The following is a 19376-nucleotide window of genomic DNA, read 5'->3' on the forward strand; positions in this document are numbered from 1 at the left end:
TCAGAGTTTGGCTTTAGATAAGTTCTTATTCAGAAATACTCCTTCAGATCTTTACAAAGAGTAAGCAACAGAAGTCTGTAGGTTTTGCAGTTGGCTGCAGTAACTTAGAGCTTTAAGATTAAACTCTGCTTCATTTCTTAAAATGAGTAATGTGCTTCAGGGTGAATGCTGTTATGTTGTCTGTGGATGAGAAGGTATGCTGTGAAACAGATCTGTGGTAGTTTCTCTCCAATTGCTTATGATTTTACAAAAACCAGGAATCTAATCAGTGACCTTTTAGCCTTTATTGTGCTGGATCTCTGTCACATGTCAGTTAAGTTTCATATCTAAACATATAACATACCTGCAAGAAAAATTAGGGGGGAAGGAAAAAATCCCAAACCAAACGATTTATTTTGACAGTACTGTATTCTTTTTACATGTAACAAAAAAAAACCAAAAAAACAAAACAAACAAACCAAAAATCCCCAACAACTTGCAGCTGGTAGGGCCCCAGGCAGCAGGTTTTACCTGGACATACAACTTGCTGCTTACACAGAAAGAGGTGAGGTTCTGTCTCATTTTCCTGATTCTCTTGCACTTCCCAAGCGTTCATAGTGAAGTCATTTAGTTTGGAGTCTTTAAGATATAAAATACATTTCATCAGATGCTAAGGATTTATCATGGGGAATTTCTATGCTGTAGTCTAGCAGCAGTAGCAAACAGAAAATACTGTAACTGGATAAAAATTTTTATTTTGTATGCATGAGCTGGATCCAGTGCTGCACCCAGTGCAAGGTGGGATTTTTTATTATTTTCAAATAGGTTTAAGTTTATTTGCTGTCCATTGATGCATCAGCAATGTATGTTATGGCACTCAGGACTGGATTAATAAGATTTAATGCGGCTTTCTCATTCTTATTTTTCATATAAATGAAGATTAAAGTTTTACGTAAAATGCTTTTGGGGTCGCAAATGGTAATGTCTTGAAGCTTGCAGATGATTGCATTTTTGTTTCCCTCATAAATAATAAAATGTCTAAAGCTTTAGAAGGAATGAATTAAGTGGCATGACAGATTTGGTTTTGTTTGTGTTTCTGATAATAAAGGGTGATGTGCAACTGTAACTCCTATCAGCATCTGAGCACCTTTCGGGGAATGTGACATCTCAGAGGACAGGAAGCATAGCAGTGTTCTGCTGTAGTGTGAGCTTAGTGCTCAGAGTACACATATACATGCGCTTATTTGATGTAACCTGTTGTAACAGCTGCGTAATTCCAAGGAGTTCTTAGAGATTTTGCAAATACTGGTATCACTGGATATTCTAACACAGCTGCAAGATGATTGGTATGTTTCAATTTGGAAAAAGTTGGGTTTGATACTCTACTTGCATTTCAAGCAGAGTATTTCTGTCTATCTGGAACATTTCTGCTCGGCAAGTACATTTCAAGATAAAGTGGTTGAAAACCCTTATGGCAACAAATGCACAGAAGATCAGACACTTTATCCATTTCAAGGATATCTTTTGCCTTTTTAACATAGCTCTTAGATATGACTTCTTTGAAAGTCATTCTACTTCTCTTTGAATTATAATATATGTACTGTTTAAGAATTTAATTTCATATTTGGAGATTGTTGTGCATCACAATTAAATATTTTCTTAGAATTGATTTCTGGTTGTCATTATAAAAAGATACTAAATTCTGAAGTCTTTGTAAACGTTGGTAGAGAGGTGGTGTTGGTTTTCTTAACCTCAGTTGAGAAGATACCCATCCCTTTTTAGAGTGTAAGTGTTCTGTTAATCCACAGTAGCTACTGAGTTGGAATTATCAACTCATCATGAGTGGCTGAACAACACTGTCAAATTTTACATGAGGATTTCAGTAGGCTTATTTAAAATAGGCATAACTTATGCTTGCAAAATAGTCTCAGTCTGTAATGCAGCATATGTTTAAAAGCAGTAGTAGTAGCATCAACCCTGACAGTTAACATTAAAAATACAGGCACAATTAGTGTTATCCAGCAGAGTACTAATTGCTGGTTTTGTTACCAAAATATGCAACTAGTTTCCTGGATAGAAATTAAAAAGAAACCTAGTTTTTATTAGTGGTCCTGGAGGCACTTGAAAGCTTAACCCCTGAAGATATTTTTTCTATGGAAAGGAGGTTCTTCTCAAAACGGTGCTGTTCTGGAAGCTGTCGTTTCATTTTTGCTCCTGATAGCCTATAATGTCTTGCTCATTGTTTGCTGGTCCCCAAATTATTGTTACAGCTTCTGCTGATTTTCTTTCACTGTCTGTTTTTGATGTATGCTGAAGAGAGCTGGGAGGGGAGTAACGTTCTGGAATGTAGATGAGCCTCCCCCATGTGGTATATAGAGGTAGCACTGCTTCTTTACTAAAATGTTTATTTCTGTATTTTTGCTTTCAGGGAGCACTTAAGTTCTTGTCTTCACAGCACTGCATCTTTTGAGATGCTTTTGTTCTGACTGTTTTATGCCGTGATGCCTAAGTATATTTTTGTTGGTTACTTCTGGCATATAGTCCACAGTCCTGTAAATATGCCATACAGTCTTTCTCCTTGGCAGCAGACCTCACGTTTTAATATATTAGGAAGATGTCAATTATCTGCACTTACTTAACCAAGTGTTCCATATCCAGCACTTCTCAGTTCGTATTTTATGGAAATACAATATTTATACAATATTTACACCAGTCATTTTCTTTTACATAAGAGTTCACACAAAAGTTACTGTAATAAAATAAAACTTTTTTGACTCTACCTGATACTGAAATGTAGTCAGTAGCTCTGACCTGAATACTTGAGGCATAGGCATTTTGAGAGTCGCTTGATCTTTTTTATGCTGCAAGACAGAAGATGTTAGTACAAATGACAGAAGTATAGGAGTTTATAAAAATAAAATTCCTGAGCATTTTATTAATTTTTCTTTCATAAGCCTCCCTTAAAATGCTGTTTTCTTAATTCTACTTCTAGAGTGGGTTGTATTTGTAAAATGTATTACTACAGAAAATGTTTTCTTGTGGAATAATCACTTTCGGTAGGGTCACTAAGCCATCATTAAAGTCTTTGAATGTGGCTTGATCAAACACTGTAATGGAATGCTTCATTAAAAGCTTTGCACTTCTGAGAAGTCTGAGGGAGAAAAATAGTATAAATATGCCTGCAGGACAAAAAATTGCTTTTGTCAGAAAAAAAAGCTGAAAACCTAGGTAATTCTTGTTTTGAAAAGCATTTGCAGCAATTTAAAGTTTACATTTTTACCAATTTAAAAGGGTCGTAAGAAAAATACAAAAGAAGATAAAGTCACAAAATATACTTCATGTTCTTGAATATTTTAGTTTAAAGTATTTAGTTATGAGATTTTATGGAAAACTGATATGGGGTAACGATTAATTTTTAAAGTGATACTGAGCTAATGCCTTCAGCATTTTTTATTTCATTGGTTTATTTATTTTTAAAATGTTTTTATTTTATTACCACAATAAAAGTCATGTAAACCAAAACAGAAGAGGTATTGGATCACATCCGCTGGTGAATTTGGACTACCATTATCACTTCTGTGGTGTGAAGTGCTTGTAAATAGTCTACACAGCTAGCAGACCTGAGATTAAACCCACTTTGTAACACGAGAGAACTCCGTACCATAACTGCATTTTGAGAGAGCTTTTTTCTTGAATGTGGATGGCTGAATATACCCAACCCTGTGTGCCCCGCTACTGCAGAGGGGCATTGCAAATGCATTCTGACTTGGAGCAAGTGTTTTCCCACTTTTGAAAAGAAAGGCAGCTTCTCTTGTATTCGCTTGTCTTCCTCCGTTATGTAGTGCCAGTGTTGGTCTTGCTACCTGTGCTGTATTAATTCAGGATGAGATGGCTTGTACCTTGAAATGTACATTTCTAGTATGGTTACACATAGAAGTAGAGGTGGCTAACCTTGGACATATCCTCATGCAGTCAGATAAATTCCACTGTAAGAGTTCATGAGTTATATCCTCTGCTGCGTAGGAGGGAAGATCAGTTAATTTCTCTTCTCAGTTTTGTCAGCAGCTGCTGGAGGACAGGTTGTTTCTAAGTATGGTAAGAAATCAAATCTCAGGTAACTAAAGAGCTTCTTTTGGTGCTAAAGGTTATGAATAATTTTACAAACCTTAGTAATTTAAGTTAGATACCTGGGAAAAACTGGGTACCCGTTGACTCTGAAGAAGCTAAAGGGCAGTTCATCTAGCCTGTCTTACTTGATTCTTAAACAGTTGTCCGAACTGAGTATGGAAGATGTTTGTTTCTCTCTGCTAATTAGAAAAGATGTTAACATCTGAAGGAGTGAAATGGCAGTATTCCCTTATACTTTTAACAAGTCTTGAATACCCTCTGCATTTTGGAAGAATAGCCTGATGCCTTTTATTCAGAGATCGTTTCTTACTGTCTTTTCAGTCATGGCACTTTAGACCTTGCTCATAATAAATTGTTTAGATGCCTAAGTTCATTCTCCAGAATAGGGACACACAGGGCACTTGGGGGGGGGGGGGGGGTTGGTGTTTTCGTATACTAGTAGCTTATCTGAATCTTTCCATAATTGGTGCAAAAATTTTGTGCCACAGTCCAACTATTTCACCAGTGTATGGTATAAATACTGTAGAATGTGTCCTCTAGTCTTAACCTGAAATACATGGGATGTTGCCTTGTGTTGCATCTGAATCACAGAGGAAAATCTGTGTGATTGAATTTTCCTTGGAAAGATTTTTTATGTCTCAGTTACCAGGACCAGATGGGGATGCAGCTGTTTCTGTTGTCTGATGTATGTACCTTGTCCTTGGGTCTCAGGCATTTATATGAATTCATGGAACATATATGGCCCAGATTTATTCCACCTAGTTGTAGGCATGTGTCAGATATACCTAATTTAACAGAACAATCGCTTTGGCCATGATTCATTTGTCTTAACAAGGGTGCTAAGTGTAGTTTGATGTGCTGTTGGATCCTTGAGGTATTTAGAGGGGGCAGATGGGCATGGTACATAACAGCCTCACTTAACTGGACCAGCTGGAGCACCTGAAATGTCATTACAGTCAGGTTTTAGACAACTGAATCATGCCCTGGCTGTTTTGTACTGAAGGGTGGGCTGTGCTGTAGGTGTTTCAAAGTGAAGCTGTGTAAGCATATGAGATAAGACACAAGAGAGCACTCTCATCTGTTTCTCCAGAGCTAAAGCTGTTGGAGTCTCAGAACCAGGAGATTCCTCCTCTCCAGGCTACTAAATGTGAGACTGCTGCAATTCCCTGTTCCCATGTCCAGCCAGCTCTAAAACTGGAGTCTTGCTAGCAGATCTCACACCCACACTTGTACATGCATAGCCATGTGAGTCCCTGGTACCTGCCCGGACCTCCAGTGTTGGGCACCAGGCCCCAGCTTTCTGGTAGCTGACCCCTAGATCCGTTGTCCCCACAGCATCCAGCCCCCAAACCTCTGGTCCTATTCACTGGCTAATCTGACTTGATGTTTGTTGGCATCTCACATGCATATTCATATGGACCTCTGTTAGCTGGCCGAGACCCAAAGTCCCTCCAGCATCAAGCCTGTAGCCCTGCAGTTGCTTAATAGTGGGTTTCCAGACTTTGTGTCCTGTTCACTGGCTAGCATGGTTTGAAGTTTGATCTCACACATGCATGTACATTTGCACACTCACATGTGGCAGAGAAGGCCCTTTGTGCAGAAAAATAGTTAGAAGTAGTAGTACTTTGAAGACTAATCAGGTGCAGGGGTAGCTCATGTCAGTGGCCTGACCAGCAGCATGTTTACACATGGCTGGCCCCTCTCATCCCCTGTGTCTTATATCCCATGGATGTTCCTTACCTATTCATTGTGATCCCTCGCTTTCTTTGCCCTTGTCTCCTCCTGACTAAGGAACCTGCCCCTAATTCCTTTTCTGCACTGTTCCCAGTTTTGCTACACCTGTACCCAGATTTGGTATTTCTGTTACTGTTACTTAGGTCGTCTCTACGTTACATGGTGTCACAGATGGGGTTACCAAGACACTTCTGAGCAGGGTGCTGCTCCCCAAAAGGTCCCTGGTGCTCCCTTTTCAGCTGCCTGTGAGATTCAGCTGTTTCTCATGTTAACACCCCTCGCCCCCTGTAAGACCTGGCCATCCCTCACTCGCTGTTAGTCACTTCTGGCAGCTTTACTGTTCCTTGTTTTGTTGAGTAACATCTCCTGTGTGATCTGTAGTTCCTCATGTTGCGTCCAGTTACCTTTACTGCTGGCCAAGGAGGACAAGCAATCTCCCGGCATATCTTCATGCAAACAGTCTTTAAAATTCCCATTATAGCCAACAGAAAGACAGGACTGGGTTTGGTTGTCCATGTGTATGGCACTACTAATGCCTTTGAAATGCCCTGAGCAGATGTCTAAATAGCATGAGATGCCTACGTGTAGGTAGCTGAATTGAGCTGTAGACCTCCATTGACTGTTTTCAGAGCTTAGGTTGCAAAACTTAATTGTGGACACTGTCAATGTGCAGAGGAAATGTCTGCAGGATAGCAATGAATGCCTGAAACAATCCTATGAGAGAAAGTAGATTACCTTTTCTTCTCAGGGATATATATGTTTGTGTCCTACATTTTTAAGTAAATACTGTTTTTGTTGGTAATGAAACCGCATTGATCTCTTCAATGATACAGGTATTTTTATGCAGGTGACTTGCATATGTAACTGTTAATTTGAAGGAATTACTTCAAGAGTTTTGGAAGGAAAACTTGTAATTATTTTCTAATTAATTCTGGGTGTAGCTTCAGGCTGTAGATTTTAAAATACTAACATATTGGCATGTGGTTCCCAAGGTTTTTCGTGCATGGTGCGGCTGTAAGTATTTATTATTTTGTCGTCTTTTCAGTTTAGAATTGCTTTTTACATGTGAAGAAATTCAGTATGCACTTGTGTGCTGGTAACTTTTCAGTCATGTCATTGAAAAGTTACTAGCACACAAGAAAATGAATAGTGCAAGATAACTTGCATTTGTATATTTGTAGCACGTGAATGGACTTTTAAGTGGCATTAACTGCTAGCAGCTTCCTTTAAAGTCATTTGAAAGCCATGTAAAGATTTGTGTCAGAAATGAAAGTAAGCTGTTAGGGCCTGTCATTTGTTTTATTCTTCAGGCGTGGATCATATAATTCCAATTTCATTGGGCTCAAGGTACTACCACAGTATAGCCTTAGTAAAAGAGTAGGATTGGGTGTTAAGGCTTAAAAATTTGCATCTGACTGGTAGCATTTTTTTCTTTTTTCTTTTTTTTTTTTTAATTTTAGTTTGGCACATAATCTGTGATTTTTGGCTTTAGGCCATTTTTTCTTCATAACATGTCTTAAGTCTGTTATAGGTGCATGGAAAGATTTTGTGGCCCATAGTGTGTAGGTGTTAGTAACTTTGTCATTTGTTGTGGTGTTGCCTGCAAATACAGAGGACTGGGATCAGCATCTGAACACCTTAAGGTCCTTTCTTCCTGGAAGTCCACCATGTCCCTCAAGTAGCTCTGTAAAACACTAGCAAACCTTCTCAATGTTCTTTGTTCCTCATTCCCAACCCATAGGGAAGGCAGGGGAGAGAGCAGTTTGTAGGCCAGCATAAAATAGGGCAGGATGGAATGATGGAGGGAATCACTGCTTCAGCCTGTTCCTCCACAGTGTCACCAATTTTCTTTTTTGTTATTTCTGTCTCATATGTTGCAATTATACCGCCTCATGGTTGTTATTTAACGTCTTCTGAAACATGGAGTGTGAAAAAACTAACTGTAATCACAAGTGGATCTTTGTTTATAAATAAAAAAATAAATTTCACTTTTAAGTAGGCACATATGTTCTTGTTGTGTTTGACGTAGTCCAAAAAGATTTTGATATTTTTGGCTTATGTGGATGCTGATAAATCTGAGATACTTACTTGGAAAAAACAATTTTCTTTTTATGGAGAACCTTGAAGAAGCATCTCAGACTTTGTTGTCCAAGCCCATTTCTGCTTACTGTGGACATAATGGCTTCTGGTGGTAGAAACGCTTAAAAGTTACAGTACAGTGCTTTTTATCCTGAAAAGGAAGACCTGGGCAGAAGGATGTTGCAGCAATGTAGTAACTGTATTGATGGTGCTTCTGGAACTTGTGTGCTTTGACTCTTGTCTCTTGTGCTTTTCTCATACTTCCCCTGTTGTAATATTCTCGTGGTTGATAATGTTATACTCCTTCTGTAGCTTATACCTATGTTAATTGTTTGCGAGGAGCAAGGATTGCCTCTTTGTTAAATGCTTGTACAGTTCTTGCTGCATTGTAGGTAGCTCTGGGAGGTACTCGCAAGGTGAAGTTTACTTAGGGAATCTCTCTTGAGATGTCTGAAATCACGCCAGGGGAGCTTAAATTTAGGAACGTGCTCTGAGTTAGTGCCAGGAGAAATCAATCTTTCTCTAGGGAGTCTGAAGAGACTAGTCTGCTTAGACCAAAAAAAGTCATTGCAGAAGCGCTGGCCCCCATGACAGTAATGGTAATGATAGTATTACCTATATCAGTCATTTTACCCATTTTCCTAAAGTAACTGTTTGGTTAGCACTTCTTAATTTGACTCTAGGTTGGTGTTGAACTTTAATTGTACATGAGGATATGCATTCTGAAAACTTTATTATATTTGTCAGTCAATTTTACAGTATCTTTGATTTTTGAAGGGATTTGTATCTTTTCTCTGCTTTGGGTAATAGTGTTAACACTTTCTCATAGTAAGTGCATAACTGTGACACCTGCTATATTTATCCAAAAACCACAGGGGTCCTGGAGGGTAAGTGCTGCTTTTGGCCTTGAATGGATCCCAACTTTAAGCTTTTCCAGTCTTATTCAATATATGCAGCAGGTATACTTGTGCAAAGAAAAAGGAGTGTGGTGTCTTGGAGGAGGGTGTAAGTCAGAAACTGTAGACAGAGAAAAGCTCTCTTGCAAAACCCTCCTGCCAGAGGTTTAACCTGTGAATAAAGATGGCAAGTGGATATAGTTGTAGGGGGAGCTGTAGTGTGTTTATGGGTGTTGGATGTGGGAGAAATTCAGGACTAATCAGTAAGGTTAGAAAAAATGCAGTTTAGAGTTTGAATTATTTTCTTTTTTATGTGATTATAAATGATAGTTATGTATATATTTATATATAAAGTGATATAACATATGGTCAGACACATATATTTGAATTCCACCTGGTATGTAATCATGATCCTGTACTGCTAGGTGAAGGATGGGAAAACGCCCTTCTATGAGTCTGTTATTCATAGAATGGATCCCTTACCCTTTGTGCTTACCTCACTTGCAGATGATAATGTACAAAAGAAAAAAGAATTATGTATGCTATCAGAAATTTTAAAAAATAATTACATATGCTACCAGAAATTTTAAATTTAGGAAATATAATTAGCTATATTTTTCCTCCAGATGCCTGTTCTCCTGAGCAAGAATTTACATCTTTGATTCAAATTGTAGCTAATGTCTGGTACATATCCACTTAAGAGAACTGTCATACGTTCTGTGTGGCATGTAGAAATTAAGTTCTTTTATTAACTAGAGCAAACCCTTGCTACCTTGTCTGAAGTAGTACACTAACTACTATATAATAGTCTGGTGATTTTTTAACTGTAGTGCAATGAATAGACTAAAGGAATAGGATGTCTTCAGCAGAAGAGCATGACAGCCCCTTTTGTAGTAGCTGAGCTCTGATCTGCAAGGAGAGTTGAACTAATACCTGTTCTTTAAATCAAACAGAGAAGGGATAAGTAGCCTTGCTCCTCGTACTAGAGGAATCACCTAAGTGTGGACTTACAGAGTGAATGGGCGAAAGCCATCTTCCTCTGTTTTATGAATGACAGTGAGCCCTTCTTGCAATCTATATTACAAAATCTGTTCTACTCTCTAAAGTAATCCTTTCAACATGTTTGTTTTTTTAAAAATAAATTTAACACTGTAGTTGAATGCTTGCCCTAATTGTTACATACTTATGAAGAGTTTTAGCTGATGTGGTTTCATTTTTGTTTTCTGGAATGGCACTTCTACTACTGTCTCCTGTCTTCTTATTCAACTCCTGAGACCAAAGCTGCAGAAAGGGAGCCTGTTCATCAGAGGTCTGCGGGACTGCTGTGGTTGCAATGACTCAGCTCCTGTACTGAATGCATGGGAAGATAAATACGATGACACAGATGATCTTAGACCTACCAGTGTAAAGACACAAAGACTCAAGACATCACAAAGCAGCTGTTACTCTCTAAGGGATGAAAACAGCATTTCCAAAAGAATGGATGCACTGCTGTCATTGGGGTTTTAAAACTGCTTTTGGCCGATTGAACTGGAGATATCTAATGTACAATTGCGAGAGATTGGTAAGGTGGGCTTTAAACTGAAGGGCTCGGGGAGGGGTCCAAAGTGGCAATGCTCAGGCCATCACATCCAACTGGGGAATAATCCAGGCCAACCAGAGCAGCAATACATGTTCCTTAACTGCCTTCCAAGACAAGAACCAGGAGGCCAGCCACCTCAAGAGTGTGCAGGGCTATGGTGGATCCACTTGCACCCTGCCTGAGAAACCTGCATGCTCAGTTACCCACGCGTCTGAAATGCCTGTACGCCAGCGTGCTCAGTTTGGGCAATAAACAGCAAGAATTAGAGATCTGTGTGCGGTTGCAGGGCCATGATCTCATTGCAGTTAGAGACATGGTGGGACGGCTCGCATGACTGGAATGCTGTCACGGATGGCTATGTACTTTTTAGGAAAGACAGGCTAGCAAGGAGAGGTGATGGAGTTGCTCTGTGTGAGGGGGCAACTGGAATGTATTGAATTCTCCCTAAGGGTGAATGCAGAATGAGTCAAGAGCTTATGGGTGATGATTAAAGGGAAGGCCAACATGGGTGACACTGTTGTGTGTGTTTGCTACAGGCCACCTGATCAGGAAGAGGGAGTTGATGAGGCCTGCTACAGACAGCTGCAGGTAGCCTCACCATCACAGGCCCTGGTTCTCATGGGGGGCTTCAACCACCCTGATACCTGCTGGAAAGACAGCACAGCTGGGCACACACCATCCGGGAGGTTCCTGCAGAGCATTGATGATAACTTTTTGACACAGGTAATGGAGGAGCCAACAAGGCAAAGTGTGCTGCTGGACCTTGTACTCACAAACAAAGAAGGACCAGCTGAGGGCAGCCATGGTGGCAGTGACCATGAGATGGTAGAGTTCAGGATCCTGTGTGGAGGAAGCAGGGCAATAAGTAAGATTGCAACCCTGGACTTCAGGAGAGCAGACTTTTGCCTCTTCTAGGACCTACTTGGAGGAAACCCATGGGTTAGGGCTCTAAAGGTAGGGGGTGTCCAAGGCAACTGGCTAATATTCAAGCATCGTTTCCTCTAAGCTCAAGACTGGTGCATCCCTATGAGTAAGCAATCAAACAGAAGGGGCAGGAGGCCTGCATGGTTGAGCAAGTAGCTTCTGGCAAACCTCAAACAGAAGAAGGAAGCTTATGGGATGTGGAAAAGGGGACAGGCCACTTGGGAGAAATATAGGAATGTTGTCAGAGTACGCAGGGATGCAATGAAGAAGGCTAGAGTCCATTTGGAATTAAATCTGGTGAGGGATGTCGGGGACAAAAAAAAGGGCTTCTTCAAGTGCATCAGCAGCAAAAGGATGACTGGGGAAAATGTGGGCTCGCTGCTGAATGAGGTGGGTGCCTGGTGAGGAAGGATAAAGAAGGCAGAGTCACTGAATGCCTTCTTTGCTTCAGTCTTTACTGCCAAATCTGGCCCTCAGGTTTCCTAGACCCTGGAGGCAAGAGAGAAAGTCTGGAGAAAGGCTCACTCTTGGTTGAAGAGGATCATGTTAGAAATTCTTTAAGCAAATGTGATACCCACAAATCCATGGGTCCCAACCGGATGCATCCCTGAGTGCTGAGTTTGCTGGCAGATGTTATTGCTGAGCCACTCTCATCATCTTTGAAAGGTCCTGGAGGACAGGAGAGGTGCCTGAGGACTGGAGGAAAGCCTGTGGCACTCCAGTCTCCAAAAGGGCAAAGAGGAGGACCCAGGGAAGTACAGGCCAGTCAGCCTCACCTGCATCCCTGGAAAGCGGATGGAACAGCTTCATCCTGGAGGTCATCTGTAAGCATGTGGAGGAAAAGAAGGTTATCAGGAGCAGTCAGAATGGATTCACCAAGGGGAAATTATGCCTGACCAACCTAATGGCCTTCTACTATGGAATGGCTGGCTGGGTAGGTGAGGGGAGAGCAGTGGATGTTATCTGTCTTGACCTCAGGAACATTTTTGACACTGTCTCCCATAACATTCTCAAGCTTAGGAAGTGTGAGATGAGTGACAGGGATGTAGATTGAGATCTGACTGCAGGGCAGAGCTCAGAGGGTTGTCATCAGTGGTGCAGAGTCTAGCTGGAGGCCTGTAGCTACCAGTGTACCCCAGTGGCCAGTATTGGGTGAAGTCTCACTCAACTTACTCATCAGTGACCTGACTGAAGGGACAGAGTGCACCCTCAGCAAGTTTACTGATGATACAAAACTGGGAGGAGTGACTCGCAGGAGTGAAATAATGGTCTCAATGACATATCAATATGATCCTAGTTGAAGACGCTTTACTTAAGTTTCTGCAAGTTTATAAACAATTTTCGTATTAGTATACAGATCACACCTTAATTCTATTGGTTACATACACTGTTCAGATATTGCTATACAGATACTAATTGGTTAAAAGCATACAAGCAGTTAGTCCCATCTTTAAAATAGTTGACATTCCTGCAGTTACCAGCTCCCAATTCAACTCCTGTTTTTTTGCCTGCTTAACTGCCAGAGATCCTGTTTGCTTTGTTCTCGGTGTCTTTCTCACAGCCTTGCAGCCTTGCTGACCAGACAAAGCTTTTAATCATATCAAGCTGGTAAAGCAAGAGTGACTTTTGATAGGCCACATGTCCCTTTTCTTCCAAATACATTGCCACAGTGACTGATACAACAAAAGGTTGTGCTGCCATTCAGTGAGACCTGGACAGGCTGGAGAGTTGGGCAAAGAGAAACCTAATGACATTTCACAAAGGCAAGTGCAAAGTCCTGCACCTGGGAGGAACAACTCCATGCACCAGTGCAGGCCGGGGGCTGACCTGCTGGAAGGCAGCTCTGTGGAGAAGGACCTGGGAGTTCTGGTGAACAGCAAGTAGCCCATGAGCCAGCAGCATGCCCTGGTGGCCAAGAAGGCCAGTGGGATCCTGGGGGGCATCAGAAGGAATGTGTCCAGCAGGTCGAGGGAGGTGATTCTCCCCCTCCACTCTACCCTGGTGAGGCCACATCTGGAGTGCTGTGTCCAGTTCTGGGCTCCCCAGTTCCAGAGAGTCAGGGAACTACTGGAGAGGGTCCAATGGAGGGCTGTGAAGATGAGGGGACTGGAGCATCTCCCTTATGAAGAAAGGCTGAGAGAGCTGGGACTGTGTAGCCTAGAGAAGAGAAGACTGAGAGGGGGTCTTGTCAATGTATATAAATATCTTAAGGAAGAGTGTCAAGAGGATGGGCCAGGCTCTTTTCAGTAGTGCCCAGCGACAGGACAAGGGGTGATAGGCACAAACCGCAGATGATCTCCAGAGATCCCTTCCAACCCTCACCATTCTGTGATTCTGCGATTAGGGAGAATTATTTCTACACAAGAAAGCCCTGTTAGGTTAACTGATTTTGAAAATGGGCCTCCTTTTCAGATTGAAGTTAAGAAAATATGGAAGACCTGCAGTTTTTTTGCTATGTGGAAAGCAACTGGCTGACAAGATAAAAATTTCTCGTGTCCTTAGTAGCCCTTGAAGGGGCTGCTTGTATGCAGAGCATATACAGGCAAACAAAAGACCCCCACCCTTCCTTGATGTGGTACCAAAACATAAGCAGGCCCTAAGAGTTCATCCTGTCAGTGCATGCAGCCTGTGTACACCATGCAGAGGCAGGCCAAACAGCCTAGCTCCAGTACATCCACACACCGCAGTGCAGTGCCGCATGGATAATATACATCAGTGTGGCTATCACTTTGATCCAGCTTGAATGAATGTGATGATACTCCTCGTATTTCAAATTTCAGGTCACATCTCTAGCTACCGCATATGTCTCTTTCTGTGTTTTAAACATGCTGTAAGTGCTTTCAAGGTAAGGTTCATACTACTTTAGGCCATTTTGAACTTCAAGCTTGAAATTGGGGACTAGTTGAAAAACAGACATCTCCAGAGCATGAGATCTGTCGTCTTCTGGTGACAGGGAAGGACAGAGGGAAGCCTAGTTGGTTAAGTAGGACTGGAGGTTGAATTTGAACATTGAAAACTAGCTGAGGTGAATATAGACCACAGAGTTTATTAAAGATGGAGGACATGCTGTATTTTGCAAAATGTTTTTCCCTTTGTGTGGCTAAAATTCAGATTGGCTTCCATACCATAGCTTTTGTAAGAATTTTTAGTCGCCAAACAAAATTAATTTCTGGCCTTTACTTATGCTGTGGTAAACTGGAATTAATTGTCTTGAAAGCAGGCCTTCCACCACTGTGAAATTAACCTATGACAAGAAGCAAGTAAAATGTCTCCAGTCTCATGGTAGGAGGCGAGGTAACTAAACAGTATTTAAACAAATTATCTTTTGTAATTACATCACATGTAGTAGATAGAAATAGTAGAAAGCTTATAGTTGTAGAAATGTATTAGGAAAAAGACCAAGTTGATTCAAAACCTATTGAAATCACTGGAAGGCTTTAACTGACTTTCTTGTGGTTTGTGCATCATCCTTACATTAGTTCCTAAACATATTTTGCCTACTAATTATATGGGGTTTGGGATGAGTGTCAAATCAATTTGAGAGGCATCTTCTGCTTTATATTTTTTATATTTGAGGTTAGAAATATGATAAGCTGAGATTCAGTATTTATTGGTTCCTGCATGACTGAAAATAGAGTAAGTTCGTGCTCTTGATTTGGCTGGCAGTGATCAGTACAAACTTTAAAACTCTGGAGCTCTATTCCCCGTAGTCAGAGACTTCACTTGAGGAGGACTTTGCAAAGCTTGGCTATACACCACAGGGTTCTTCTGATGCACATTACAGAGCTACATGTGGTGTCCTTGCCATTGTATAAGTGTCAGGAAGTTCAGGTCTGTGTTAGAGACCTGAATGCAGCATAGTTTTGTTCATTGGGAATGTGAAAAGATGTAACTCCATAACCTGCTTTGGCAGAAGTCCCTGGTATATACACGTTTGCTGTGGAAAGTTTTCCTTGTGTTGATATAACTTCTTTACTTCGTGGCAGTGCTTGTAGAGTGTTGACATAAAGAACAGCTTTCCTCAGTGGTGTAAGAGGCATTTACAGGTCCTACTATACTGTATTGGCAAAATACCCCTGTACCAACAGGTTTAGTTGGTCCTTATTAAGTAATTCAAAAAATTGAATGGTGCGTGGAGTAGACTTGTTTGGGAAACAAGTATCTTTGAGATGCAAGAGAGATGCCCAAGAAAACCATCGTTTTAATAAGTACTAGTTCAAGTAAACTGACAGAGAACTGTCCAAAACCGCATTTACCTTTACTAGCCTTTACTGCAGCTGAAAAAGATTGTCACTGCACCTACATGACTTGTACAAGGGTGGATGAAACCCCTCTGTGAATAAGGGGACATGAGACTGCTTCTGTTTCCCCTGGGATGTTGAGGCAAACTCCACAGAAGGGTACCTCTGAGGAACAGAGCTGTGTGGCTGGGGAAGAGGAGGACCTGTAACAAGAGTCACATTCCCAGTGCACGTACCAGATGGATTAGTAGCTTGAAAGCCTGCTCCTGAATAATAGATAAACATGCCCAGAGAAGTGGCAGGCCAGATTTATGATCATGGGCCCATATTACAAGCAACCCCCCCATCCCAGCATGCATTATTAAGCTTATATATGATACTAGGTTTCTCTCTTCATTGATTCTCAGCTAGTGAGAGTGGTGCGTTAGAGGGCTCAGCATGCCCCAGGAGACATGCCTGGGAACAGTTGTAGAGCTACAGCTGCCCAGTTCCTTTCTGTAAAGTGATTTGCAGAGTCTCTCAAAATAGCAACGCTGATAACTACTTTTCATCTCAAAGTGGAATGACCCATCTTAGTGATTTGGTACTGGGACAGCATGCGCTGCTTCTGGGGCACAAGGAATTTGTCTGTCCTGGTTAAGGCAGTGTAATTAGCATTTTTGTTGAATATATTGATCAGATTATGGGCCTGGCTTTAGACTTGAAACTTCCTTTGTTTCTTTACAGCAGACCTGAAAATTAGTGATGATGACACATTTTATATAAAACTAGGAAATACTAACTGTGTATAATTTTGGTCAGTTCTCTGTAGCTGTATACAGGTTTTGCACAGGGACAACTGTAAAGTACAAACACTAAAACCAGCCTGATTTCAGGTGTGGTTACCAAGGCTGCACATCCTTCCTCCTCTGTGAGCATATGTTGTTGATCCCATTACAGCTAAAGGCACCTTTCAGTGAGTTGATGACAATATGGCAGTTTTGAGTGAGAGGGAACAGGCTTAAGTCCTATTTTTTATAATGCTATTCTCCACAGAACTGTGGTGTTCATAATCTAGCGCAGTAGCTATCAAACTGCTGCTCACCAATGCTTTACTGTGTGAGAGCTGCATCCTGGGCAAGCATCTCTGATGAGGATGCTGCAAGTTTTGAATTATGGAGGCTGTGGAGGTGACTGCTGCAGCTGCATACTCTTTGCTGCTGCTTATCTGCAGACATTTGCTTGACTGCTTCAGACCTAGAGAGAATACGTCATACTGGTTTGCAGAGCGAATGTCCACTGGATTGAAGAGGTGTGAATTAGATGGCAGACAAAGGTTGCCAGGGCTCTGCAAGAGTAGGCAGCGAAGAAATGTCCTGAGACACAGGCACGCTATTTTTCAGACCTGGGAGACTATTCAGACCCAAAAGCCAGCCTTTAAAGGAGAGGACAAAAAGACATTTTTCAGGTCAAAATTTAGTTTGTTTTACTATTTGTGCAGTATTATGGCAAATGGAGCATTTAAAATGGTGCTGAGTGATTGCAAGATATGCTTCCCACAGTGGTCTGTAAGATTCTGCTGTATCACATTTTCACTGAAATACAGACAAAGCCATTACCAAAGGTAATGAATTCAAGAAGGAAAATAAGGTCGGGTTAAGTTTCACAATGCTTATGCAGTGAATAAGAGCATGAGAGTTCAGGTTTTGCTTATGATGACATTAGAGAACTTTAATGTCTCTTTCACAACCATAATGTTAGAGTCTATGTAATAGACCTGTGTTTTATAAAGGGAAATACAAACTATTTCACAAATTGTGCCAACTGAAATGTTTTCCCTTTGCATTAACAGGCAGTGAGTAAAACATGATTCCTGCTGATCAGGATGATCAAATGGCATTAAAGTGGTACATATGTCTTGACTTCTGACACAGCTCTGCTTAAATGTAACACTTCGCCATGCCATAGACTGCAACAGCAGTATCTGTGTGAAGAAACCTGTTTCATGTTAGTGAGGTGAAGCCACCACTCAATATGGTGTGGAGCTTTTTACAAGGTTATTTGGACTATTTGAGACCAGATTAGTTATACCCGCCAGGTTGGTTGCGGCTAGCTGCTAGTGAAGGTGTGCTGGTTGTGAAAGAGACATTAGTTTCTTGCTACAGTCCTGCCTTTCTCTAGGTAGGCACACCAGCCTCCTCAGAGGTTCTTCAGGGCTCTCGGACACTCTGCTCTCTTGTATGGTATAGACAAACCTAAAAGTCTCTTGTGGATCAACTACATTTGGAATACGATGATCTTAGATTGCTGCTGTTGTCTTCCTCTCTATTTACATGGAAATGTAACCCATTTTCTTTTTGGCAGGGATACATGTCTTGTTCTAACTTCATTTGTGCCTACAGGAATGGCTGCTCCTTCAGATCTACTAGCTGAGATGATTAGATAATGACTTCCGTGCCCATTTCAGTCTATGCTGGGTGAGCCTAACCAGAGACCTGATAATTTACAGCCAGAAGTAGCGGAGGCAGGAGGTCTATCCAGCTGGCACAGCAAGATTTGGAAGATGTTTCTGTGGCCTTATGTGCATTGTCTGCGCATCATCATGATAGCTTTACTCTGAGTGCCGTGGTAAAGTGGTTACCATTTAGTTCCCTGTTTTGTTGCTAATTGTTAAAATGTAATGAAAGTGCTGTTGTTTTGCTCTGCACTGTATATGTAAGCAAACAATCAGTGTCAGACATTGAGTTAATTTCACCTGCCTTTACACACATTGTGGAGGCTGTTCTCTGACAGGCTTTTCTTTTGGAGGCAGTGTTGGCTTCAGCAGCCCCACCTTTCTGCTGCTGTTCTCTGCTGCTCCATCTCTGCCTTAAAAATGCCCAGGTACAACTGGGTTCCGTCTTCCTGGTAAAGGAAACTGAGGAACTCTTCCTTGTTTAAAAAAATAGATTAATAAAAAGATCTTTTTAAACAGATTGGATAATTGATCTGATTTAGCATGAAGTCTTGCAAGGATGGTTGTACTTGCTGGTGCAGTGCACCAGTGCAGCTGAGAACATAGCATGGGGAGGATCAGGGTAAAGTATTAGCCTGTGGGAAGGTATGAAGTGTTCCCCTTTCAAGTGGATCTGCTGCCAAGAAAGGTGTTTGATAATTTTAATTGGGTATCTGAGCTGTTTTAAGTAGGATGGATGCAAGCATTGCAATGCTCTAGCACTGCAAAAGAGTTGTCTTTTTCAGTTGCTTAGGAAAATGAAAAACTGAATACAGGCTCTGAAATCTGTTCTTAAGCTCTGTTTGTTGTTCTCTGTAATGAATGCTGTCAGAGTGAGTTTCGTTTAGAGCCAGTCACACTGGGCTGCCTTTGTAGGCAGCGAAGACAAGGAGGCACAGCTCATCTGCTTTTTGAGTGGAGGTGAAGTACATTGTGTCCTGTGTGACAAGGTCAACCATGCATGTATACATAAGAGCATCTTCACTGTGTCTGTGACACAGGATCCAACATCCAAAAGTGCCATAAATAGATACTAGAAGAGAATATGGGGAAATAGCATACATGCCTCCCCTGACAGCCTCCCAGTTGTATTTCCAGTTCAGACACTGACTGAACCAGATGCGAACTCTGATTTAGATGTGATTGATGGATTCCTCTTCTGTGAATTTGTGTGATCTTCCCATGTAAATTTTTGCATTCACAGTACCCTTGGGTAAGAATTTCTTGTTTTGGAAGGCTCCTAATCCCGTATTTGAAGGTGCCTAAAATTAAATGGGGTAAACACTCTCTCCTTAATGAATGAAATGCTCATAGTTTGGCAGAAGAATCTGGGGCTATGT

The 19376-nt window shown here is 41.3% G+C and overlaps 1 protein-coding gene across 3 annotated transcripts in view; it reads left to right on the forward strand.

The window, feature by feature from the left end:
- Positions 1 to 19376, forward strand: part of SLAIN1 (SLAIN motif family member 1) — a 59053-nt gene that overhangs the window by 7926 nt on the left and 31751 nt on the right. Inside the window, exons 2-3 of one of the 3 annotated variants that reach the window (XM_040584325.1) lie at positions 9443 to 10380; positions 10935 to 11121. The exons of the other annotated variants lie outside the window; for them this stretch is intronic. The gene's annotated coding sequence lies outside the window, so the exon portion shown is untranslated. The remainder of the gene's footprint in view (positions 1 to 9442; positions 10381 to 10934; positions 11122 to 19376) is intronic. 3 annotated transcript variants of the gene reach the window in all.

This window comes from Falco naumanni, chromosome 2 (genome assembly GCF_017639655.2).
Source record: "Falco naumanni isolate bFalNau1 chromosome 2, bFalNau1.pat, whole genome shotgun sequence".
Lineage (NCBI taxonomy): Eukaryota > Metazoa > Chordata > Aves > Falconiformes > Falconidae > Falco > Falco naumanni.